At 37.7% G+C, this 27810-nt stretch overlaps 1 protein-coding gene across 4 annotated transcripts in view; it reads left to right on the top strand.

Moving 5' to 3' along the window:
* Positions 1–1777: 1777 nt before the first annotated feature.
* Positions 1778–27810, top strand: part of LOC105062383 (platelet glycoprotein 4) — a 73332-nt gene continuing 47299 nt past the window's right edge. The window contains exon 1 of one of the 4 annotated variants that reach the window (XM_010946639.3): positions 1778–1943. The gene's annotated coding sequence lies outside the window, so the exon portion shown is untranslated. Of the gene's footprint in view, positions 1944–16447; positions 16584–25099; positions 25246–27810 lie in introns of those variants that run through there. The other 3 variants (XM_045510460.2, XM_010946635.3, XM_045510457.2) reach the window with 3 other exon arrangements.

The following is a 27810-nucleotide window of genomic DNA, read 5'->3' as shown; positions in this document are numbered from 1 at the left end:
TTTTGTTTAACAAGTTCCAAGTTCAAGGAATGGAAACACTTTTTACACACATGGAATACTTTTGTTCTGTAATTAAAAAGGTCACATTCTATGATAGTCGAGAATAGGGTCTTCCTTCTCATGCAGAAATTTCTCATATTGACCACCTGACCTCAGCAGCTGACTGCCTGCCACCTGGATGTCACTCCTCTCTGACTGCCAAACGTGTTAGTGGCTGAGAAGTGGCCATCGGCACTGGGCCTCCAGGCTCTGGTAGGTCAAACTCTGCTTTTGCAAAGAGACAAGGACAAGCTGAAAAAAGTAAACGCAAGAGATGAGAAATAGCTAGCGTTGTGCTAGCGTTGTGCCTTTACAGATCTTCTATCTTCTCCCTGTGTTAGGGACATAATGCTTCTGGGGATTTCCTGGTGTCATAGCAATACTCCATAGGGACCATTTCGGTATTTTCCCTAATTTGGTAGAAAAAAAAATTAAAGAAACCTTGGAATTACTCCTAGGATGGCTAATCTGACACAGATACAGTGTGGATGAAACTCTTTTTAACCTGTAGCTATATTTTAGGATGGGAAAGAGACACGCTTGCTGTCAAAACTGAGTCAGACTCTCATCTGAACTGCTTATTAGCCACGTGCCAATTGCCAGTATTTATCCTCGGGCGTTTCAGTTTCCTTTCCTACACTCATTGGACCTAAAAATATTAACTTGATTTGAAAGGATATTTTGAGATTAGGAAAAAAGAATGAGATTATATGATACCTACTTAGCAAAGTGCCAAGCATGTAGACAGTGCTCAATATGTGGGACCTTTTACCAAGATATGAAAATACTAGTTTTGGTCATTTGAAAACACAGTCATTCTCCTTTCTGGGATGATAGGTAATACTGGTTACAGATCAGCTTCATTTAGAAAGTAGTTACTCCAAAATCCATCATTCTTCTTTAATACCATTCTGTAAAAAACACTGAAAACAGTACTTGAAGATCTCAGGAAAGCAGCATGACCTTTCCAGTTCCTCTGTTCACTTTGGTTTAATATAGTATTACAGAGTCTTAATATATGAATCCTGGAGAGTGATTTATTGTTAGAAATCTTGCCATTATAGCTTTAGAGTAATAACTTTAATCATAAGAGTCTGCTCAGGCTGAGGGTAGAGCCTTATTCATATGCTTACTAACAGTACTAAGCAAAATTCAGTTTAAATCAACTGCATTATACAATTATACCAGAAGATTAACTTCAACCAAAGCACCCTGGCAGTGTATTGACATTTTCTGCCTTATTAATTGAGGCAAACAAAAAAAGGACCAAATTACTACTTATACCATATAGGAGAAAAAAAACACTAGAAAGCTTACCAAAGAAATAGTCATATTTCAAGGACTCAAGTGCAAAATTAAAAAAAAAAAAGTTTGTTGAATAAATATGTAATATTCACTATTATGTTTCTTTCATACTTAAGGAAAATTTGAACCTGACTCTGTACTATCACAACAAATGCTAACCTTGGAGAGAAACAAACTGATTATTAGTGATCGATTATCTTAATTCCCATGTTTCATAAGTCAAGCAGCTATCTGTGAAGGAGCAAAACAGGTTTTAACAGGAAACGGATTAAGGGTTTTATTTTCCTCAACAGAGGCACAAAATGAGCGAGATTTTTCAAGTTAACTTTCATTTCATCTGGCTCAAGTGTCAGGGATCTATATTTATCTGGGTTTAGGCATGCAACCCAAGTGCTGCAAGTTTCAGGGTGTCAGTGGCTTTCAGATGTCAGGACAACGTCAAAGACAGATGACTGATCAAGACCCTGTTCCTCATTTCTGAGTTCTCAGCTGCTGTGCTGTGGAAATCATGTGTTTATTTTCTGCATCTTCTCCTTCTGCACTCTGTGCTGCCAATTTTAAGATCCTGCATCGGGGCAAGCAAGCTCCTCTAGAAGTTGGTGAGCGGAATTATTTTTGTTTAGGGGTGTGGCTATAAATGTCTTTGTAGTTGACAGACTATCAGCTAGTAAATATTCATAATTATTATTTGTAACTCTTGAAGAAGTTAAATACTATCTGGTATAATAATTTTCTGTGATGCTTCTTTTAACAGATTTATAAGCTTTCAACTGAATGGACTGAATAGATTTTTAACACTTAAGTTTTCCAGTTCCACTAGTCTCCAAATTCATCCCATGAAATTTCCATTTGCACATGTTTATACCTTTTACTTAGTATTGAAAAACTTAATTCTTTTAAAAAGTAAAATTTTAGTGGAAAATGTTATTCCTTCAGACTTTCTAAGTTGATCTGGCATGTCCTAATCGAAACTGATTTCTTATTTAGATTTTTGTTTACCTTCTTTTAAAAATATTACTCTTTGGAAAAGGATACTTGAAAATTCTGACCAAATCGATTTTTCCCTTCCAAATTGAAAAAAAACTTTTTTTTAAATGATAATAGAATTTGAATGACCTTTGATTATGGGACCTGAAAATGTTTTGGGGTGTGTTGTCGGGACTGACAAGTATACTTAAGAAATAATTTAAAAGGCTCAATTCTCAAACTGATCACTAGGAAAAAAAAATCCATGCATAAAACTATTGATCATTAGTGATCATAGAAATTGTATAGACAGTGGGTACCTGATATCTTACTTTGAGGGGAGGGGATTTTGTTCCATAGTTGAATTTTTGTTGCATGGTGTGTTTCATAATATGGCTATATAAGATCAGGAAATACTGCAAAGAGTGACAGAGTAATGACTTATTCAGACAGGAAACTTAAGGACATACTTATTTAGAGATTAGTTGCTGATACTGAAAAAAAAAAAAAAAAAGCAGTTCTCTATGCTATGCTACAAAGTGTAGGAATGAATTGGATAGATTTCTCTACCTTTAAAGAAGATCACTTCCTTTTATTCTTTGCAATGGTTGCTTGGAGCTGTGCTGAATTCAGGGGGAAGCATTTTGGGTTGATACTTAAAGTGTTAACTTCTCCTTCACTTCCTGCACAAGAACTCAGAACTCAGGTGGGATCTGGATCAGATGAAGAAAAACAGGCAACCCGTCTTGTTCTCAGGTATCCCTGACTAAATAAAAGTGGGATTTGTAGGGCAATATATGAGACTCTTGCCATCCTGACCCAAGGGGAAAGGAGAAATATTTTTGAATGATCACAACATAAACACTAATTATTTGGAATTAGATCCTTTTGTAAAGGACAATGACTACTTTGCAATGAACTATTCTGAGAGTTTCAGAAAGAAAGCAAACATCTGAGGATAATAAAACAGTTTTCACCTGGGAAAAAAGATAAGCTTCTGAACTCAGAAGAATCACTGCTAGGCAAAAAAAAAAAAAAAAAAAAAAGAAAGAAAAAAGAAAAAAAAAAGGCTTTAGAGTGCTAACAAATCAGTGGCAAAGGCTAGATAAGACTGCAGAGTGGACCAGTTAAATGGAAGAACATGTTTTTCCTAGAGCAAAGAAATACTCAATAATAGAATGCTGTTGATGTGACTATGGCTGATTTTGCTGTTAGCACAGATTGCTGATTAGGATGACCAATGGATTTAATCTTTGGATTTATAAACTAAGCTTCACAGTTGAATTCTCTGGAAAAAATTTCACAAAATTTTGAAATTACAAGGGAATGTTTTAAAATGAATGAAAAGGAAAAAGTTTTTTGTTGGTCAGTTGTTTATATGTTTCTGATGGCTTTTTGGATGAAAACTGTGAGGTGTGTCACCACTTTACTACAACATAAAGGAGGGATCTGGAGTGAGAGGCGGGGAGGTGCCAGAGGAGAGTGACACCATTTCTGAATCAGTTACTGGAATCTGAACTAGTGCCTAATCCAGAATGATTCTCTCAATCACAATGAATTGTTTATCAGGAAAAGGAAATAGTCTAAAACTAGCTTAAGTGCACAGAGAATATAAAAAGAAATATAGCTTTACTGTTGTGTATATTTTATGTTGAAGTACAGACACTAGCTAAGCAGCCGACAAGTCAGTGTGCATGCCACTGCTTCCTCACTGAGCTCTCCAGCAGTTTCTTGAGGGAGAAAGGTCAGGTGAATTCTGTTTTGTATCTTCTGACAAATTTAGCTGGGTGGAGAATAAATAACACTTTAAAATAGGTGCTTGGTGGTACACTGTTAAATAGTTTAAGATGTTTTGAAACATACCCAGAGACCTTTGTCCCACAAACACAATCATGTGAAGGCGGAAATGACAGAAAATTGGCAAATGTTATGGAGGGGACAGAGCAGACTGCTTGGCTACAAACACCAAGGACTCCAGAGTGTGTTCAAATAGAAAAGCGTTGTTTGTGTCCTTCAGTGCTTGTGTAGTTTAAGAGTTTTTAAAATATTAGTTTTATCTCTTAATATTTTTTTCTTATTAAATCTTCCAAACTTAAATCTCACATTTCTCCCATTTTAATCTATAAGGAATCAAAAGGGATATTAGTGGTCATGAGAACACATTCCAATTGAAAGTCATCTGGAAGCTCCCTCTGGTCCGTGCGGGACGTCCTCATCACTCTGGCTGAAGTGTAACGGGTGCCGCTGTAAGGAGTCTTTCTCATGTGTCACTCTAGAAAGTTTTATAAGTAAAGTAATAAAAGTTAACTCAGCACAGTGGTCCCACAGCATGGACCCTAAGCATGGTATCTTCTCAGAGCAGGCATCTATTTTTGTAAGTGGGATCTTTTCTAATCATCCTCTTACTTTCAGCCTGAACTCTAAAAGAGCAGAAACCTATTTTGGTTGAATGTGTGATGGAGTCACTGTCTTTCAGACTCACTTATTCATTGGTACATTTGGTAAATACTTATGGGCACTTACTGTCAGACACTGTTGTATACTCCAGAGAACATGATTAGAAATCATATTGTGCTGGACATTTATAAGAATCCAAGGTCTTTTATTTTTCTTTTTCTGGTGATTGTTCTGAATTTTGTCTATATGGAATGAAACCTTTTTGTAAAAGTTGAAAAACTTAAGTTAGTAAGTGATGAAGACATAGGTTGAATTTTGGGTGTACCATCCCCACCACTGCAGCCAGACAGACTCCTTCATGAGCCATCATTCTCCTGAAGAAAATAGGCCAAACAAGGGAATTAAAAATAATGCTATATTTACAGGAAGAGTAGAAGGAAGATACTGGGCAGAGCTGCTTCCCTCATCCACTCTTAGCTTCTTGCCATTGCCTTTCCAAATGCATACTGGACTCTAAATTCTGCTTAACTAACAAGCAGTATGTGGAAATCCCTCCAGAATAACTACGCTGTGCACTCTAAGCCTATCTAAGTCAGATAGCTTCCTAAATTTATTTCTTGTTGAACTATTTTTGTATGAAATTGTAGCTTAATTTTGGGGCAGGAAGACCTCTAGTTTCCATGGAAACCTCTAGTCTCTATGAGCTGCCTCCTTTTAAGAGCTGCTTGGTCAAAAGTTATATCCAAACAGACACGTAGACAACAGTTACAGGGCAGGAGAACACAAGCTGTGATAAGGGCAATAACCAGTGGTAAGGGCTCTGTTTACAGACCTTTGCTGTTGTGAAGCATCACCACTTCCTGCTGGGCTGTAAACTCCCTGAAGACAGGGGTCACTTGGGGTCATTTGTAACTTAGTGTCAGCAGTACCCAGTTTCTGACACATGGTAAGCACCCAATAGATAGACGGTATCCATGTATTCAAAAATATTATGGCTAAATATTCTCTAACCCCAAATGTTTACCCTCCAGTGAGGTCTATGAGCAAAAATTTAAGAATTTTTAGTCATTTAATACAGTTTAAAATTGATTTTTCCCATCTCTTACACTTAACACTTTTAAAAATATCCAAATAGACATAAACCTCTACCATAAGGTAATACATAGATGTTTATAGCTTTCTGAATAAGAAATTCTCAGGTAGGTATTTTCATGGAAATATTACCACCACCAGCACCACCCCTGCCATTCTTAAAAATTCATTATGAAATTTAATAGAGAAAGATTCTGTATTTCATATTACACTCAGTATTTACATTCAGACATGGACAATTTCTCAGTGAGTCAAGTCCATGAAGCTCATCTGTCTCACCTAATGCCACTGAGTCTACACACAAGGCTTAGAGGTGCTTGCTTCTGTGTTCAGGCTGTTAGATGTCTACACTGCGTGTACCCAGTTTTTGGAGAAAGTCATTCCACTCTGGGTCCACTGGTCATCTTTAAGATTGCTAAAAAGCAAAGTAGAGATTTTGATTTCTCCACTTCTTACTTTATGGGAAGCCATGGTATGTATAGTAGTTGTTCTTTGCTAACTTAATCACGCATACTTCCACAACCCTTCCTGGGGCTGGACAGGGTGGCCAGTGTGTGGTAGAGGGGCAGGTGTCATCATCTGTTTTCTTCCTCACTTCACTGGTCAGAGTTCCTTCATGGCCTCAGTGGGAGCCTCTTTGCCTTCAGTTATCCAAACTTCTGTGTTTTGCATTCTTATACTGCAGTCCTATTACAATAGTTCAGTGAAATTCTGCATTTTACCAGATGAAGTCAGGAAAAACAGGATTAGGCAAGGAAAAAAGTAAATTCTAGTATTAAGAGGCAAACAGAAAGGAAGCTTACTCTAATGACTCCCACTTTCTTCTCTACCCCATTAACATTCCTCTTGAGTTTTCAACATGCCATTTTGTTTTCACTCTAAAATCTCCCATGCAGAACTCTGTACATAGTAACAGCAAGAGCATTTCTGAAGCTGAAATCCTGTAGAATAAATAAAAGCAGCTGAATCAATCTGAATAGTCTTTTGTGAAAAGAAAACTTAGTTTATTACTATTTACCATGGTAGGGCAGCAGCTATGAAGCTTGGCTTTTTTTTCCCAAGGTGTAAGGCTGGAAGTCAACTTTCAGTGGGTATCCCAATGTTCACATTTGTTCATAGAAAAAGCTGCGAACAATAGAAATGGGAATAGTTCTTGGCACACTCGTAAACCAAGATTCACTGATTTTTACAAGTGAGGACTCTCAGGCCCATAGAAGTTAAGTGAGCTTTTATGCCCTGGGGTAGCCATTGGATTACCATTTTTCATTTTCCTGTTTTGCAGTTTTTCTAGGCTCCCCCTGATATCATCATCTACCATGTGGTGTTTTCTATTTTTATAGTTTCAGCTATAACCTGCATGTTGAAGACATCCCAAATCTACTTTTCATGACCCCAGTCTCTTCTCTGGGCTTTAGACTCATCTGTCTACATACCTGCTGGTCGAATTCTACATGTGGATGCTCATCGTCTTGAGTTTAAAGTGTCTACCCTCTTTCAACACACAGCCTTATTGCTGTGTTTAATCACCATGTGTGTTTTATGCTCAAAATGAAGTTGTAAACAACCCCAAGAGAGATAGGCCTCTGACTATGCCTGAAGCTATTCTAGTGTTCAGTCAAATGTGTGCACCTATGTGTACTCTGCAAACATTTTTTGTACAGATAAGATGGATTAAATTATCATAGCTAATTATAACCTACTGGTGCCCTCAAGGCACTCTGATAATAATTATGCAAAATGCCTAGTATTTAATGAGAGGTACTATAAATTATTGGTGGAGATACACTCCCTGCAGCTAGACTGAAAAGCTGTGAAACTTGGGATCTGCCACTTTCCAGCTCTGTCACCTTGGGCAAGGTAGTACACATCTTCTTGCCTCTGCTTCTTTGTTAAATAAGGATAATTAAAATACCTTCCTCATGGGTCAGTTGTTCAAAATAAACAAATTACTATATGTAAAACACTTACGCAGGTACCTTGCACACAAGTGCCAGAGGAGGGTTAACTATGATTAATTCTCACAATTATTTTTAAATGGTCAGTGTTACCCTCATGTAAGAATGAGTGAACAGACTCAGAGATTAAGAAACTGGCCCAGGAGTTAGTGAAACGCTAGCGAGAACTATCCTCTCCCAAATCTAGTCCTATTATTTCCTCTCTGTTCTTCCCTTCATCTCGTTAGTCTTAGCCTGAAACCTAGGACTCATTCTTGGCTTCTTCCCCCTCTACTAAGCCAATTATTACTCACCAAGGCTCAGCTGTTCATGCCTTTTAAATAAATTCTCATCTCTATTAAATGTAGCTGAAATCTTTCCCAACTTCATCCCTAACCACTGCATTAGTTCAGACCATATAATTTCCTGCCTAGATTATTTCAACAGACTTTCTCTTGCCTTCCTTCCAGTTTATTTTTCCATGTTACACCAGACCCCTCCTCCTCTAAGTCCTTGCCTACAACCTCTGAGTGCCTGGCTCTCCATTGCTTTCAAGAGAAAGTCCGAGTGAATGATTTCCTAGGTGTTCAGGCATGACCTTCAGTCTGGTATATTATGCATTATATTAGGGCTCTGTGATGTCATCTGGTCCTATCATTCCAGTGTCCTGTCTTGTCTTTCCAAAACTCATAGATTGGACCAAGCTACTTCCATTTCCCCAGTTGTATGATTTCTTACGCATCTGTACTTTGGGAGAATGCCTTTAATCCCTTTGCTCTCTCCTACTTGTTTACCTGGAACTGTGTTCTATATCAGGTAAGCTATCACTTTCTCCACCAGCTGTCCTTTCACATCCTTCTGGGATCCATCATTTTTCTCCCCACCTGGGTGTACATGTCACGATGTACCTTAACTGTTTACAGATCTGTCTTACTAGCCAAGCTGAAAGCTACTCGAGGGAAAACATCAGGTTTCTGTTTTGTTGATTCTCTCATTTTATCCCAATTAAAAGTCCAAAGAATGCTTAAGGAATTTATTTCATTCTTGGGAGGGCTATAGATTAATGAAACATTTGCCAGGGGCATTGGAGGAATAAAAGCATAAATGAAAAACAAAGTGAATGGTTCAAACTATTATAGGAAAGTGCTTTCAAAAGTAACCTGAAATTTTCAAAAAGGTGAGTTTGCTAGGGGAAATGATTCAGTATGAGAACCAGTAAAAATAACTGCAGGAAGACTGGAGCAGGAATTTGCCTGCCTTTTGGGTTGTGATCTGGTTGGTGGTGAAGGGAGCCAGATCAGAACTCGGTTCAGGTTGCAGGCATGACTGCCCAGCAGCTGCCTTCTATGTAGGCAAGAGGTTGAGGGCAAGATAAGATTCGGGGAGGACATGCACTGTGATGAGTGAGCCAAGTTCAGAGTCTGATCTACTTTTAAATTCGTCCTTTCAGAAAACAAGGCCTGGCAAGTGAATGCTGAAAACTAGAGAGTAAGAAGTAATACCTCATAGCACTCAGCTCAGTTTTAACAGCTGTTTAAATCAGACTAGATTTAGCTTAGTAGAGCTCAAAAAATTGGGGTGCATGAGAATAAGCAAGTATGTTTGTGTGATCAGACCATTCAGGATGGCTGCTCTCTTGCTCTCTGTACATCCCCTGTTGGACCAGTCCCTGCTTCACCTACACTTGACATACGTGACTGACCTTCCCTCTTAATCATAGAGCCTAATCAGTGGATGCCTACGTACTTGCCCGGCTCCAGCTTGTGATTGCTCTAATCTTTAGATCAGAATATCTTCATGAAGACAGCTTATCAGAAGGTCAGTGAGGGCATGCTCCTCTGCTGGTTTCTCTAGTAACCGATGAGCCAACCTGATGTCAGTTCTCCCTATAACTGGTAACCTCTCTGCCCTCCACCTGCTCCATCACCCCGACCCCAGGAGCGAATACTGCGGCCATGTCCTGCCCAGCCGCTGCCGCACTCGGTGGGGAGTCGCTCCAGGACCTTGCTTCAGAGGTGTAAGATCCCCCATCCATGGAACCACTGATGTCTCTGTCACTGACTCCGGGCTCTTCCTTCAGTCTTGAGGCTGAGCAGGTACCAGCTTGCAGGCCTGCGGAGTGCAGCCCGACGACGCTTACCTCAGTACTCATGATGCCTGCTTTCAAGAAACTCATTGTTGTCATACTGGTGTAATTATCTTCATCGTGTTCGTTATTACTCTTACAGTTTTCCTCATCTACATTTGTACCCTGTTCTTCCCACCTCACTGATAACTTAAAATTTTAGTCCCACCTAAATTGTGTTTGTCTTAATCCCTTCTAAGACGTAGTTTAAAATTCACCTACAGTTGTCTTGATAGCCCTTTACTGAAAGGATCGTTAGTTCCCAGTTGATGCTATGCTATCCCTTTGTGCTCCTTTATAGATATGAGAGCCATATAATACCTTCAATGTAGTGGCTGAGACTTGGTGATTTAGACTTAAAATTCTCTTCAAGCCACTTCTGAAATGAGGCTTTAAGCTCCTCGATGTTTCATGGTGATGATCTGTGGCTCCCTGTGCCTGGGCTTGTGTTCCCATCCCCGTAGGAGCGTTCGCTCCGTACTTGAAACAGCTACTCTAACCTCAAAATCTTTGCCCAGTGTCATTTTGCACACCTCCTAACAGTCTCTCTGCTTCCTGGCCACTATGTCATCTTCTTATTTAACTTGTTTGAAGTTCCATCTACTCTTCTCCAAAATTCTGGGAGATTATACTACCAATTACATCAAAGCCTCCTGGTAACACTGGCCCAAGCCAAGCTTTATAGCTGCCTTATACTGTCCATGCCTTTCAGTAAGAGAGCACCGGGACACCTGTAGTTGAAAAAGTTGAGTTCATTGCTTCCTGCAAAGAGGGAGATGTGTACCGTCGGGAACCGAGGGTGACTGGGTCAGAAGGTCTTAAAAAGAATCTTTCAGAGATTTTGAACTCTGGTCGATTTGGGGAAGGGGTTTAAGGAAGTAGAGTGTTGCTCTGAATTGAATGTTGTCAGGAAGCAGAGTAATTTTACAACTTGGTGTCTTATTAAATCTTATCTAAGAAGAGGGAAGATGAGACTGGCTTGGTAATGGAGCAGCGGTGGCTCATATTAGCTGGGAAAGGGGGACATGTGGTGTCTGTGACTGAGACAGTGTTCATAATTGGTCTGTGTTCAGACATGATTACACAGCATCTTGCTTTTATCTTGATTCCTCCTGACTGTAGAGTGCCCTTATCTAGAGCTGATGTTCTGTGAAATTGTTTACGCTCAACAAGAGGAAACCAAGTCAAGGCTGTGAGAGCCAGGCCAGCGTCCAGAAACAACACGACCTGGCAGATAGCACCGGGCCAGGTCCTGGATCTCGGGGGCTGTTTTCTGTTTCTCATATTAAAATGCTTTGCTACTTCAGTGATTAAACCTACTTCCATGAAATCCACTTTGCACTGCTTTGGCGATAAGATTCCAGTGGGGTTTCTTTGTAATTTCCTTGCTAAGCCCTCTGGTAGGGTCAGCACATTGGGTATTTGGATAAACACATTTAGTCTTCTTATGCTAGCAGTTTGATAGTGATTAATAGGAATCATAAGAGGAGATTAATCTATGTATAATAACTATAAAGTGCACAAATTGTTTAGGGAATTGATTAGTTTTGTTGAACTTATACCATAAAAACAAATTTGTTATGTAAACAAAAAATATATGCCATTGGCAGATAGGAGATAAATGGAATAAAATTTTAATTTTATTTAGCAAAATTGACCTGTGAAGAAATTAAGGGGTCTTTCCACTTACTATATAGAAAAAGAGCTTAAAAATCAGAGATGATAGAACCTTGGAATTGGAAATTATCACAAATCAGCATATCTCTGGAAACATATATCTAAGCTAAACTCATATAAATATGGTTAAAACATATATGCCACACTATCTACTTAGACATTATAAGTGCCTCCTAAAGTAAGTGAGATAACACTTCCCTTTTTTACATTAATAAACTATCATTATCATAAGGTTTGCTGAAAGAAATCTAGTAAGTGATTCAAGTTTATGATTGAATAATATTCAACATTTAAGCAATGTATGGATTTTAAGTGAGTAGAAACATTGACAAATGTCCCAGCTTACGGTTTCCTTTATAACTTGTTATAAGTCTGTAGAGAAGGTGTTGGGGTGGAGCCCGTCTAGGGAGAGGAGATAAGGCAAAGCTTGATTCTGTAGTTCACACATGCAAAAAATCTTTTGATAATGTGATATTTAGACTGTTGTTAAATGTACCACTTTCTTTGACTTATATACATGTGCTTTTTAAACATGAGCTGTATACTAAGTTCAAGGATTTAGTCCCATACATAAGGTTGAGTTTCTTCATCTCTGAGTTCTTTTGATTGATCTTAAAGTCAATACAAAAGAAATATTTGTTTTCCAACTCTGCTTTTATTTATCATACCATCTTGTTCATAAAGAGAAGCTGTTTTGATTGGACGTCACAGATTGTGCCCTTTAGTTACCTTTCAAGAGACGATCTAAACAAAGAAAGATGCTCATTTTTACACTTTCTCCTCGAGGTTTACCCTTTTGCATGAGCCTGTTTTATGTGAGTCAGAAATCGTGATTAACTGAACAGGAAGCTGAGATTGAGAAGTTAAAACTCCAGTTAAACTTTCAATTAAACAATGAAGCTTAAATCTTTTTAATGATTGCAGACGCCTGTCATGGGCCTCAGTGGGGGTTTATTCAAGCCTCTTGCAGCCAGTGGAAGCAAGAGGGGTCACTGTATCTCAGTGGTTACATAACTAAATTACAGCAGAGTCCAGGTAACTGATTTAGTTCTTTGTTAACAATAATAAAAAGGGAATGATACTAATAAATATCCATTGGTTACTTGGGAAATTAGTATTCTTGGAGTCTGTTCTTCTCTGTTGTATGTAGGGTCAAATTTGTGTAATGTGCTTTTGGATTTGTATATTCTTTAATACTACCGTCAGGAAGTTTTCTACAGATGAACATTTATTACTACTTTTGGGGATGGTCAAAGGCATATTTTGGGTGCCCATTTTAGGTACCTATTTGAAATGAAAACAAAAGAGGATTAGAGTCAATCAGTTTCCTTACCTGAAATATTCCTGCACTTGTGTGTTTCTGCAAAATCTTTACACATCACAGATAGTCTTAAAATATTTGTGGGAATGAGGCCAAAATAAAGTGGTAGCTTTCTCTTTTTTGCTTACATCTAATCCTTGTTTCTCAGAGCATATCAGACTAGGGGGCAAACAGTGGTGTTTGTTTTTAATTGAAAAAACCACCCAGATGATTTTTGGGGGAGTCTCCTTGTTTTCCACTGTCTTTAGGCCTAGATTCTCTTTTTCTCTTTATCCTATATGTCTTCAAACTGTCAATGCATTGACATTTTACACACCTACTGGCCAAACAAGATAATTTATAAAAATGTTCAACAAAAAGCAGGTTCATGTAATCATTTTGTTTATTGCTCCTTCCTGACAAGGTCCAGTTACTGACTCTAGACTGTGTAAATCAGATGACCCATGTTTCTTGCTTATTGTGCTGTGACCTTTCGCAGCAGAGCCCTCCATCTCCTGACCTGTGATGCCCACCCTCACCCCCTACGTCTCTCACTCAACTCCCATGATGCTGAGCGCCGCCCTGATTGCACAAACCCCAGCCTGGAATGTGAAGTGGGGAAAGTGAGAAATTAGGAAGTTAAGTGCTTCCCAACAGCAACTGAAGGCTGTGGGTGTCCTTGTTATCTGCTCTGCCGTTTGTATAGCAAATACTAGATTGGCCATTTCTACCAGAGCCAGTATGAAAGAAGCATGAGGTCCCTCAGCTCCTTTGGCCTTGAGGGCTTTGTCTCTGCTTGTACAGGGATTGTTACTTCACTTCTTACCCAGTTGTCATTACTTTCCCTCTTTCTACTTCTGCTGTTATGCTCCAGGGCACCATCAAAAAAAAAGCTTAGCAAGAATATTTCTCCCACTCATGATGATGGCTGTCAGGACTTGCTTTTCACTTTTAATTACAGCCCTCTTTGCCATGACTGCTACCAGCAGCTGTAAGCATTTTCCAGCTAATCCAAACTCTTGTCTAAAGTGAATCCACCTTCTCCTCATTATGCTGAATGCAAGTCTTAGTGCACAGCTGTGTCTCTTTCCATTGTTATTTTATTAGTCTTCTATGCTGACTCTCATCCCAATTTACTGCTTTTAATATGACCCTTTAAAAGTGAAAACTCTTATCCTGTCACTTCCCCTATTTACAAGTACTTAAAGATTCTATTCTGCTTACAGAATAACCTTCAAGCTCCTTAGAATATTTTGCAAGGGGCTTCAGCATCTGGTCTCCACCCATTTTTCTTCTTGGCACTGCCCTAAAAATCAGTCTTTGTGGTTTTCCCAATACATCATTCTGTCCTGCCTCTGAATTTCTGCCTGCTGTTCTTTCTGCTTAAACTGACCTTTCTCCTTCTTGTGTGATTAGGAAAATGTCTGCTATCCTTTGAAGCCCTTCCACTATTTTATAGTCTATCTCCTCTCAACAAAACCACAGCTCACTAAAGACTCTGTGTTATTCATCTTAGTATCCCAGGGCCAAGTTCAAAATCTGGATATAGGTGATGGTCAGTAACTGTTCAAATGAATAAATTAGTTTCTGAACACCTTTCTTCTCTTTTAACCTTAAGCTTGGAATGTCTTTATTGCTACTTTTTATAATTTCTCCCAAAAAGACTTAGTGAGGAAGCTTCTTGAGGAGTTTTTCCTAATAGTAGTTCCCAAATAGAAAAACTAGAGGTTACATGGCATTGGGTAGATTTGAGTTCAAGTGTTAACTACTACATACTGGTTTTGTGACCTTGAATAAATTATGTTAACTTCTTAGTGACTTGGAATACCCAGGTTGTAAAATGGGTGCAGAAGTATCTTAGGGTTAAAATTTTAAAGCCACTCTATATATGAACAATTTGGAACTCTTGTTTCCTCATCTGAAAAATAAATCATTTAGATTAAATGAATTTTAATATCACTTTCAGATTTCAGAATCGGGGGACATGAACTTGGTCCCTGTTCTCTTATTCTCTGTGACATTAAAATAATATCTAACATCACATCTCTGCTTCTTTGCTAAAATGATTTAGCAAAGAATCTTTATAAATCGGATGATTTATAAAGAATCTTCCTGTGCTAGGTTTATTTGATCATCTATTATCCGAATCTATGCTTCTGTTTCCTTCCTTTTTTAATGAATACTGCTAAAGTTTCCCAAGTTGTTTTTTTTTTAACTGACAAATGAACATAATTTCAACAGAAGATAGTATTCTAGATTTATAGGGTGGATGACTGGGAGCTGGCAAGCAACTGGCTGTAATATCTTGGTCAAATTCCGAACAAAGAATGACATTTTTTTTGTTGTTGAATTTCTAATGTGTAGAATTATATAGCAACAGTTTGTAAAGACTTCAATAAAATTTTTAGACTAAACAGGAATGATGTAAGCAAAATGGCAGTTACAGACATTTCAACACCCATCCTCATTTCCTCCCAGAAACATGAATTTAAACAAATATCCATGCACCAAAATACCTTCACAAGAGCTAAGGATTCCAGGTAAGGGATTATAGCGCCTGAAGCAGGCACTGTATCTTGAAGAGATGTTAAAGAGATACACAGTGGATGGCCTCAAACTTTTCAGTGAAGTAGACAATAAAGCTGTCTCCTGAGAAGACAGGTTTCCAGGGAACTTCCTAAGAAAATGAAGAAGGCACAGCCAAACCAAGAGAGTGAAGGTAACAGGCACAAGACAGGGAAAAAACCCTAAAAGTTTGGTAAGCAGTTATTGAGCACAGCTCCATTCAGATATAATCTTGTTTAAAAATGTTTTAGGTTATCAAATAAATGTTTGTTAGTTTAAAAAAAGGTCAGATTATATTTTAAAGCTTAAAGGAAATAAAAAGATAACTGCCCTATTTTCCTCACCCTCTCTCACACCCCATGTTTCTTTCCAGGAGAACACTGAACTACTTCTAGATAACATACTTAAAGTGTTATTCCTTGATTTTTTTTTTAAATTGTTTTGTTTTACCCAGTGTCCTCTTGTGGAAGAGAAGGATCTAACTTTTATAGTACCACACACAGGACCTCTCCACCTGTCTGCCCCCACATCCACATACATACTTCTGTTCTACAAACCCAATCAATGTAGTTACTTTTTCAATATCATTGACTGTTTCCATTATTACTAGAAATTTTCTGAGCCAAGAAATACACAATGAGTGCTTTCTTCTGGTACAATTTATGTTTTCCTGGTGACAACTGCCTCCTTAAATCCTCTGTCCTTCTGGTCTAATATTATTTTTTTTTTCTTTTCTTTTTTTTTCTCCTTGACTTGTGACATATTTCTTACACTGAAACTTCCTTTCAGCTCTTCCTGGAAATTCCCTGTGTCTCTCAGTTGTCAGATTAGCTATTTCCTTAATCCTGTGTCTTCTGATTTCTTGGTTTACTTCCTTGTTTTGGTGAAATTTGTATTCTGGGAGTTTGTTAGGCTCTTTAAGAAAGAGCAAAAGAAAAGTAAAACTGAGGCCCTTGCATATGTTGAAATGTCTTTATCCTCATTTTTGAAAATTTGTTTGCATATTGAGTAACAGTTGGAAATCATTTTTGAAGAGATTGCTCATTTGACTTCAAAATTGCCAGTGCTGCTATCGAAGCGTGTTGTCTTTGCGATTTCTATGTGACATTACTCGCAAGGCCACCAGAGGCTTTTAAGATCTTCTGTTTATTCTTGATACCTGTGGCACTGTGAAGACAGGCAGGTAGGCCTGGCCTGTGGCCCTTTTAATCTACTCTCATGTAGCTGGGTTGCTTCCTGTACTCTGGAGACGTAGGTCCCTCAATCTGGAAAATACTCCTGCATTCTGTCCTATTACCCCATTTAGTTTCTGGTCTTACTTTGTTTTCTCTGGAAATCCCATCATATGGATACTGGATCTTTTCTACAGCTATGCTAATGATGCTCTAATGGCCCCTCTGTACCTGATGCTGCGGGCCCAACTGCTCACTCTGCTGCCTGTGTGATTTCTACAATCACGGTTTAAATTTTGTGGATTGCTGCCTTTTATTTCTCTGCTTTTTGTGATTTCATGGTTTTGTGTTTCACTAGTTTTATGATGCAGTATCATCTTTTAGTTTTCTAAGGATATTAATCACAAAATATTTAGTGTTTATTATTACCTTTTCTTGTATTCATCCTTAGTGTTTATTTGTTTTTAAATTTTTTCCTGCAAGTCAGAGGTATTCCTCAAATACCTGGTGATCATCCATTTATATTTAAAATTGAAGCCAAATAAATACAGGTTTTTTTCTAGAGCTGCATTGTCCAGTACAGTAGCCACTAAACACAGGTAGCTATGGAGAACTTGGAATGTAGTCAGTTCAGATTGAGATGTGCTCCAAGAGTAAAATAAAAACAAGACTTCTAAGACTTTGTACCAAAAAAAAAAACCCTCATTAATAATTTATATTGATTGGAATGTTAGTATTTATGATACTGACCTAAGTGATATATAATATTAAAATTAATAGCAACTGTTTATTTACACTTGTGTGGCTACTGGACATTTCAGAAGTATATTTAACACGAGGCTCCTATCTACTTCTACTGGATCACTCTGGAAGGATCAGATAAGGTCTTGGCTATTTCATTGGGCTCTCTTAGCTCCCCACTGCCACTGAAAAGTATCAGTAAGGGTTTCCTCCTGGACCAGTCAGTGTCCAGGAAGGAATCTGCAGTCTTCTGCTTGGTAGAGTTGTGGAAGCGGCAGTGGAAAAGTAGGCAGTTTTTGTGACTTTGACCTGAACTAACTTCAGTGCGGCGCTCCCTCCCAGCCCTCGTTGGACCTCCTGGTCTTCTGTCCAGAGTTCTCTGACTCCAGGGCTCAAAGAGGAAGCACCCTACTTTCTGACAGGTGAGGAGCGAGAGTGAGCAGGCTGTGCCAGGTGTATGGGGGAAGAGCTCGGGCTTAGGACGTGTACAGATACTCAACTGAGTTTGACTCTGCATTCCATGCACCCCATGCTGCTGGCTCAGGGCCCCACCTGGGACCATAGAGAGATGCTTTTCACTTTTTTTTTTTTGGCTTTCTGCACTTGGCCTAGATGTTTAGAATCTTACACATTAGGGTCTGTTAAGCAGTTACCATTAGCCCATTCACTTTCTCTGTAGGGACTGATTTTCTGTCTTCTCTCATCTAAATCTTTGGGCTGAACACATGTGTTCATAGGTCTTGTAAATTCTAGTACTTTCATTTTAATGAGATTTCAGGTGCAAGTGAAAATATATTCAATCTGCTACGTTTAACCCAAGGTCTTGGTCATAATTTTAAATCTTAAAATCATCTTAGCGCTCCCTTTTCTAGTCTTTTTGGTCAGATAATGCTCAGGCATTTGTCTCCTATAAGCTGGTCTGCGTGTACTTCCCTGCACCTGGAGGTACAGCCTTCCTGTCAGACGAGGCGTAGCTTGTGCACATGCCTTTTTTCAACCATACCAATCACATTGCTAAATGCTTTATGTAATGACCTAGTTTTATTTGCTGATAATCCCACTTCCTTCTACTTATTTCTATTTAATCTTCTAGGGAAGATTAAGGATCAAAGAGTTCTGTGAACATAGTCTTAGGGAGTTCCCACTGATCTCTCTCTCAGCTAAACTTCTATCATGTATTTGCTGTCCACATTTTATAGTTCTTAGAATATGATAAAATGATACTGTGAGGTATTAAATGCCCATGGTTTTGTCCTCCCCACTCTCTTCACTCTCTTTATGGGCTGCAAGATGGAAGCTGCAAATTGAGGGAGTCAAGGCACTGACATTACGTTACTATTCAGTTTTAATAAAGACTCAAAAAAATAGTTATGATCGAATTGAGACAGTTATTTTCGACGCCATCCTAAAAAACATAAAAGAGCCATAAGCTTGAACAGAAGTGGGAACACGGGAGCTTAGATGTGATTGAATCCCAGAGAGCTCCTGTGATCTGTCCTGCTGTTGACTCATTCCTAAAGGTAGGTTCTTTCTCCCCTTCCAACCCTGAGACAAGTGTGAGGCTCTCAGAGCAGAGGTGTCACTCAGAAGAAGCCTCAGCAAGCAGTCCACCGGTCATGGCTCCCGAGCAGTGGGGTGTCACGGGCTGTGTGTGGTGTGTAGGCAGCTGTGTTTAGAAGCAGATTCGTGGAGCCCCTGGGACTTCAACACTGTGCTCAAGACCCTTGAAGATTGTATATGTCCACTGAGAACCAGAGAGCCACCATCTGCAGAGTGCTCAAGGCCAGGACAAGGGAAAACCATCGCCCCAAGTTTAGAAAGGGCGTGTCCTGTGTTCTGTTCCCCTCTGAATACAGCACCCATTGAGAAAGAGATGTAACTGAGTTTTAAACATAAAACACAAACAAAAAAGTTTCTTAAAAGTATTTATTTTAAATATACAGGACCAGATAGAGTAGAGGCTCGGGGTAAAATTAAATTTAGTAAAATAGAATTTTTGCACAGCTGAATCTGTGTCTGGGAAACTCATTCCCATTTCAGTTATATATAGCCACTCCCCAAGTTTCTGACTGTATTGGTTCTTTCTTGCCAAAACAAATGGAAAACCTTTTCCAGGTTACTGTGATGGCTTTTCTTTGTTTTAGAACAGTTTATTTTATATTTCACGTTCTCTTTGTCAGGATAGACAATTCTGTTTCCTGGAGTGATAGAAACTTGGACTTGATTTTTATTTTGAATTTTGATTTGATTTTGAAACCTTAACATGTAATATTTTCTCCCTTTAAAAAACTATACCCTTCGAGGTGACAGGAGAACCTGTGGCATTTCTTTGGTCTTTATTTTGAGTTGGTTGTGTATACGTACACACGCATATGCAATTTGAGCAAAGAACTGTATTATCAAGATTGTATGATAGCCCAATTTTTAAAAATCGCTGCTTTGGAGAAAAGCTAGCATTTTGGAAGCTGATAATTACTTCCTAATGTTTATTATTTGACAAGTACATAAATGTTCTCCCATATTCTGATCTACTTTTATTGGAGTATTCTGTTACTTGCAGACAAAAGGATTCCAACTGATATAACCATAGCTCAGCACTCTTTTACCTTGAGCAAGTTACTTAACCTTTCAGTCCTTTTGCTTCTCAGTAATTTGGTACTTTTGCTGTTTGTAATGTTAGGAAAACAACAATTCAAATCAATGTAATGAAGATTATTTTAGCTAATTCACATACAGTTCTTGGAATGATGTCTGGCCTATTGTAAGTGCCCTCAGTGTCAGCTGTTCGTATAACACAATTTGGGTTTTTCAAAAAACCTTGCTTCAGACAAGGTGATCATTTCACACATTAAATACCAAGTGATATTCCAAGGAATAAAAATGGTGATGTGTTTATTTTAAAAATCAGTCAACACCCAAGACAATGTCACGTGCCCTCCAGACAGATTCTGGAGATAGTTCAATGACATTTACAAGCACTCACCAGAAATAGCTTTGGTTATACTTAGCCTAAAGGGGGAAAGGGCACAAGATACCATCTAGGTGGTCTAGGTGGTAACTACAATTAGACTTACATAATTATTTGCCAGGTTATCTCATCCTAGGAGGTTGCCCGTGTACCTGAACATTTATTTGTGAATTTAAATGCTGACACTCAGTGAATTTCACGGCAAGAGGAATCCAGTCTCTTCCCCCAGGGGCTTGGGAGTTACGTGTTTGATAGCAGAGAGCAAGACTATTTCTTATTGACCTAATCCAGGTGAGCAATAGAGAAAAGAAAGGGACTCCAGGACAAACTGCCCAACAGAGGCCGGAGTGAGGATTTCACATGGCAAGTGTGTGCCGTCCTCACGTTGCCTCTGAGTCTGGTAACGTTAGTTGAGCTTGGAAGTGAATATGATCAGGAAGCATTATAATTGGGTGGCACCTGTAGAGCAGATTTTATAATGAATGATCTGAGATGGTGGAAAAACTTTGAAAGTGAGGGGGAATAAAGGGGACAAGAGGAGAACTGGTACTTCTCCAAAGCCAGCTTTCATGACCTAGTACCTCAGTATAGGCTCTCCATATTTTAAGGCGTTTTATGGTGAGAGATAGAAGAATCAATAAAATTTTATTTAAAAATATTTTTCCTCTGTGCTTTCAAATGGAAATACATATTCCCCACTTTAAAAAAAAAAAAAAAAGAATGCATTACTTAAGTTTCCATCTTATTGTGAATTAGTATTTATATAAGCTCAGGTTTCTTGTTTCTTCAGGCCTGAGTATGAATGTTTGCTTTCTTTAAGCCCTAACATTCCCAGTAGAATGACATGCTTTATCCGTAGTAAGAGATGTACAAATAGTCTAAGATCTTTACTACTTAATACAGCAAAGAAATCTGTAAATGTCTTAAATACTTACTTTGGGATATATTTAATTTGGCTGGTTTTCAATAAAAAAATCATTTAAGTGCTTCCAAACTCATATACACCTTTACTTTTAATTGTCATTGTTTTCAAATTAAATCAGTATGTTTTTATAAGTAAACATATTTACCTTCATTTTCTAAATTTAAATGAGCCCTTCTTTATCTGTACAGCTACCAAATAACATGGCAAAGATACTTTAAAAAATGCATCCAGTATATTCTTTTTCCCACATTTGCTTAGAAGAGAATTTTTAGTTCTTTTACTTTTTTTAATGGAAGAAAAGTTACAACTTTTGGCAGTTTAATACAAAGTTCTTTTGAATTCTTAGGTGAAACTACATTTTTTTTCCCTTTCAGTGCCCAAACATAGCAGGCACTCAATTAATTTGAAATGTATTTCCTCTAATCTTACACATTTTGATGTTGTCACAGCAACTTTTTATATTTTCTTCTTTGAAGTCACTGGATTCTGGGAGAAACTGCTATACTCCTCTCAAAATGAAGAAATAATCCTCTGCCTTTGTGTTAGCCGATGTTCTCTGTGTTAGTCAATGCATGGTCACTGGTCTGTGACTCATGCTGGAGGAAGACACTGGAGTATCAGTTCCTCTGTGAGCTTGTCATCTCTCCTTCTAAAACCTCCCACCTCTGTAGGTCTCCCACTATACTGTAAATCTTCCATTATACCATCTATTGTAAGAAGATTTTATATTTTCCTATATATCTATCTGTCATCCCAAGAAGCTAGGGTTTTATTGATTGCATAATTTCTGGACCCAGAAGTATCTGGCACCCAGGAAGAATGGCTTATTAAAATAAATATTTGAAAAAATGAGTTGTTTAACTATAATCTATATATGAAAATAATTCTGAAACATCAAAGTAGAATAGCAAAATGTATCTGCTGAGGGATTTATATTGATGAAAGGTAAGGATTTAGATTTGGGCAAGAAAATGCTTCATATAATCATGCATCCTTATGCCTTCCTACTAATCTTTGATACTACTTGTCATCTGGATGCATAAACTCTGGGTGACCTAGTTCACACAAATGCTGGGAATCTTAGCATTTAATCTCATTTTCCTAATTTTCTCTTTCAGTTCTCTGTAAAAATGTGGCTAACAATACCTAATTACAGAATTTTTTTGTAGACTTAAATAATGACACATGGAAGCCTTTAGCATAGCACCTGACCCTGGCAATATGTTAACAAATATATGTCCTCTCCTTTATGCTTTCTTAGAACTTATCAAGTTGTCCTTATAAGGGGGAAGAAATACACTATATTAATTAAATATAATTCTATTTTTATGTTTAATTTTTAAAACATTTAAAATAAAATGAAAATTTAAAAGTCAAAAGAACACTGGAGTCAGAATAATTCTAAAAAACTAACTTCACTCTAGTAACAGGGTCCCATGTAAGGAGAACCAAACAGGTATAAATTGTTCCAGTTATCCAGGAACTTAATATTAAAATGACTAGCATTGCTGAAAAAGAACAAAGTATAACAATAATACACAAAAAATTAAAGTAATACTTTGGCAAATATCAGTCCAGACCCTTAAGGAAGATATGTGAACAGAGGTAAAAATAGGAGAAAAACATCCAGAGAAGGAGAGCAACACTCTAAGTTCAGGGTTCTTGTTTTTTAACTACCAGTAGGGCAGTGCAGAATGAGCATGTCTAGCTCTCTGGACCTCTGAAACTTCATGTGTTAAATGATCAAGACTAGGTGATTTTTAAGATTCCTTCAAATTTTATAATATAAAGGTCATGAATGAAAGAGAACTGTGTCATACATGGAAGTGGGTGAAAGGTCTTTGAGCTAAGAGTCACAGCTATTTATATCTGAATAAATGTGGATGTCCTGTGAGCCCGGAGACTTGGGGTTGTCTACTCTAGAATCTTTATGTAGCATTGTCCTCTGTGGGAGCTATGTCTTAACCTTCCTGAAGGTTAAGTTTGCTTAAACTCCCCAAGCCAAATTGGGCACACACTATTATTGGGCTATCTTAGTACATATTGGTAGTCTTCACTCAGTAACAGTAGGGAGAGCTATGTATCTCCTTCCCAAAACAGGTACAGAGAAAGCCCTCTCAGAATTGGCTTCTGAGGGAAGTGGTTAAGTAGCAAGCAGGAGCTCAACCTGTCCCATGTACTCTGTGAAGTCCCTACTCTCTGTCCTCTTTAAGTGTCCCAATAGTCCCTGTATGGAAGGTTCATCACAGGCACACGCTTACCATGCTAACTACAGAATTCAGCTAAGTATCCAGTCAATCAGGCCACTAGGAATATCTTGAAATCAAGAGCTAGACAATAGGCTATTTTTGAACTTGGTGGGTTTTTATAGCCTAGATGTAAGGGTAGAGAGTTAGCCAGTAATATTTCTAGCCAATGCATAACTGTTTGAAACCATTAATTTCATCAGTGAACACCTCATTGTTACACTTATCATGAAAACTTCCAGATTTTAGGAGATAAAGATAATTACATTTCCAGATTTCAGTTACATTCTAAGTAAACAGCTCTAAATTGAGTGTTCACAACTAGGATAGCTATCCACAGACTTCTAGGTACATAGAGGCCACATGACAAACCTTCATTGAGTGTGTGTGTATGATGCGGGGCATCAACATAAATCCCTACAGAATACCGCCTTAAATGATATGGGGAAAATCTCATTTTTTGTCTAATTTAGCGTATACTATAATGGCTTAATTAAAAAAATATATTTTTATTGAAGTATACTCAGTTTACAGTGTTGAGTCAATTTCTGGTGTACAGCATAATGCTTCAGTCATACATGAACATGCATATATTTGTTTTCATTTTCTTTTTCACCGTAAGTTACCACAAGATATTGAATATAGTTCCCTGTGCTATACAGTAACTTGTTGTTTATCTATTTTATATATAGTAGTTAGTATCTACAAATCTCAAACTCCCAATTTATCCTTTCCCACCTCCTTCCCTCCTGATAAGCCAAAGTTTATTTTCTATGTCTGTGAGTCTGTTTCTGTTATATAAGTAAGTCCGTTGGTCTTTTTCTTTTCTTTTCTTTTTTTTTTAAAGATTCCACATATAAGTGATATCATATGTTATTTTTGTTTCTCTTTCTGGCTTACCTCACTTAGAGTGACAATCTCCAGGTCTATCCATGTTGCTGCAAATGGCATTATTATTTTTTATGGCTGAGTAGTAGTATTCCATTGTATAAATATAGCACAGCTGCTTTATCCAGTCAGTCTGTCAATGTCAATCTGTCAATGTTTCCATGTCTTGGCTAATTGTAAATAGTGCTGCTAGGAACATTGGGGTGCATGATGATTTGTTTTCAGAATATACTTTTGTCCTTGTTTTTTTATTCTTATGAGTTGCATATATAATAGTATACCCACCAAATATTGCTGATCTTAGTTCTCTTACGTGGCAAAAGAATGTCATAAGTCTCATAAACCTGAACTTTTGCAAGGCCCTACCCAATGTTGTTATCATCTCCAGCTTTCCACAAACTGGAATATTCACTGGTGCTTTGTTTCTTATCCTAAAGACCAGTGTGCATGTTGTTATATGATTCCTAGGAGGACTGTAAAGTCCTAAACAAAGACAAAGGATGAAAAGAGTCAAGGGAATTGCTGTGAGAAAATAAGTAGGGATATCCCTGGAGAGAGAGCTGCTCTGTGTTCTTTTAAATGTCACAGAGTAATTGTTTCTTTTTTTAAGGAAAGAACCAGGGTGAAGAGCAGCTCATTTCCAAGCTGGAGAGCTTGGCAAATAGAGGCAGCAGGGTTTACTTTGGTTTAGGAATCCTACTGCCTCACTGGAGTGTCAATCAAAATTCCACAGCCACTCTTGGATATGTGGAGGTGGGGTTGACTGATGTACAGCCCTGATTTGACCCAGCACTTGAGGCAAACACAACCAGAGTCATCAGTGTTAATTCTGTTGTCTTCCAACCAGCATTTTGAAAGTGCGTTGACACTGGTGGCCTTACACTTTTTCATCGGACTTCTAACTGGTAATTATACTTATGTAATCGCTGTGAAGTTATCTAGCCTAACAACCCAGGACTCAAAACTGGTGCCTGCAATACTAAATTCTCTTTGCTCTGATTTTTGCTTTGTTCTTGTCCAGTTTAAGCTATACTTGCATTTTTCTCTTCTTTCAAGGAGTAGAGTATATGGGATACTATAGGCATTCAGGCACTGTGTCTCAAGCTTTTAGATAAGAAGTTGTGTCTAAAAGAAAATGGAAGGAGTTGGTTAGGGATTACAGTTTTACTGTGACCTTGTAAGTAATCACTTCAATACTAAATGGTGAGAGGACATTTGAAGATACTTGAAATTGCCCAAACCCTCCAACATACATGTGCTTGTATACATGCAACAATGGAGGAATACCTTAATAGAAACACCTATTAAAAGGGCACAATCATGTGCAGCTATCTTTTATTCTTAAGAATATATATGCCCAGGAAGACTGTTAAATTATAGATGGTCACTGTTACTGAAGAGGCAATTACAGTGACTTATTATATAAATTTTAGACTCTTACATTAAGATTGTTAAGGTAGAGTGGTTGTCTTCCCAATCTTGGAGAAAGAAGAATCTATCCTCCCTCGCTTCTTGTAGTCAACAGGAACCAGTAGAGGTCACAGGCAGTTTCCACTGAAGCCTTCCTGGAATGGATCTAGTCAACAAAGGGTTACTGTGGCTTGCTTGAGAGGTGACTTTGCAATTTTATTTTACCCTCAGGTTAGGGAACTCAGTCTTCATACTGTATATCCGACTTGGATTACTGCATCTTTGATGCAGTAGCTAACAGGATATAGGAAATAATGTTTGAAAAATTAGCCATTAAATTAAAGCCAGTTTTCCATTGGCGGATCATTTCTATGATGTTTTTAGTGGCAAGAACTAGCTTAGTAGAATGATAACGGGAGGCACAGAAAACCAAGTGTATGAATTATGTAAAATTTTATAGATTCCAGACATCATCATTTTACTGATTACATATAACCATTTCTATTAATTGACAACTTATTTCAACCTGTATTGTGATATAGTATTCTGTAGGAACAAACAATATTTGTATACTTTATTTTATTCTGATTATCTTAAATAGTTGGAAATGTAAATAGTTGGAAATTGAATTATAAGAGAGCACTGGAGGCAGTGGTTTGCCTCGGTGAGTGTTGTGTGAAGATAGTGACTAAAAAAAGTGTCAAACAAGGACAGGAAGTGTTAATACAAGCTCATTTAAGAAATAATTCATAACCTTGCTTGCACCTCAGACTTACACAATTCTATTTGACATTTTGGTAGTTAATATTGTTATTTAAGCATTCCAGATAACCCATAAATATTTTGATTCATGACCACAAACAATTACTGATTTACAACTATGTATGTTATCTAAATGTAAATAATTAGAAAACAAAAAAGTTGAAATGACATGCTGTATAGTAATGCTACTAAGCAAATACATATTTTAATATGAAAAGGCAAGGACTTTATAGATATGAGCATTATGTAAATGACTTTGGAAAATTGGATTATGTGTTGAATCTTGTTTACTCATTCAACAAATATTTGCCCATTGCCTACTAGGCACTGACCATTTTCTGTACCTGATCTCATCCATGTAGCACTCTGAGTGATCATTTAATTCCCCAGTACAAATACCAGTATTTAAATTAAATCTATCAATCCAGGGGACACTTTGTAGGGGACACTTTGTAGGGGTCCCTACTCTACTGGGTAATCAAGGAAACCTCTGCTTTGTTTGGCACCACAAGTTTTTGTATTTTCCCCTTAAGGATGATGAAAGATCAGTGGACGCCTAAGTATCTGAAGTCTGTGGCGTCCTGGGTTGCTTAGAAACTCAGTGACTATGGACTTGCTATGGCAACCCAATTTATCAGTGAAAGCACAGCTTGCTTAGCTGGCATTTTGCCAAATCTCCCTATTTTGCTGGTAAGAATATTCATATCAGCTAGCTCATCTATCATGTCAGTATTTATTACTTATACAATCAAACAATACTACAGTTTACCAAATTTAAAAGAATAATTTATAATAGATAGCGACTACATGAAAATTAAGCTTAATTCACTGTGTAATTTTAGTTATTTCAAATTTATTACATCAGCTGGTTATTATCCTATTGCCAAAACTTGCTTACATACATATAAGAGTTGCATTAAATTAGAAGCATGGGAAAGTTAGACTAGCACAGTGTATAACTGATGTGATGATAAAAAGGCTCTGTAAATTTGATGTCTGTTAATTATACAAATCCATAAATTTATCCATACATATGCAGTACCCCTTAATGAAATTATTTTACATTATTAACCACATTCACGTATAAATGTAATACATTGCTTTAAAATTATTTACCGTATTATTTCTCTTTAAAACCTTAAGTAATATGCCACGTAATGTGTATACACAAATACATTAGAAAATGTATTTGAAAGGCCCATTTCTGCAATAAAAGAAAAGACAAGAGGGGATGTACTCTCACCTTCAGTCTAAGTATTTGCTCCTTGCCGCACATTTTCAACTATTTTGCCCTTTCT

The sequence above is a fragment of the Camelus bactrianus genome, chromosome 7 (assembly GCF_048773025.1).
Source record: "Camelus bactrianus isolate YW-2024 breed Bactrian camel chromosome 7, ASM4877302v1, whole genome shotgun sequence".
In the NCBI taxonomy this organism is placed as follows: domain Eukaryota; kingdom Metazoa; phylum Chordata; class Mammalia; order Artiodactyla; family Camelidae; genus Camelus; species Camelus bactrianus.
This window is presented reverse-complemented; position numbering and strand designations above follow the sequence as displayed.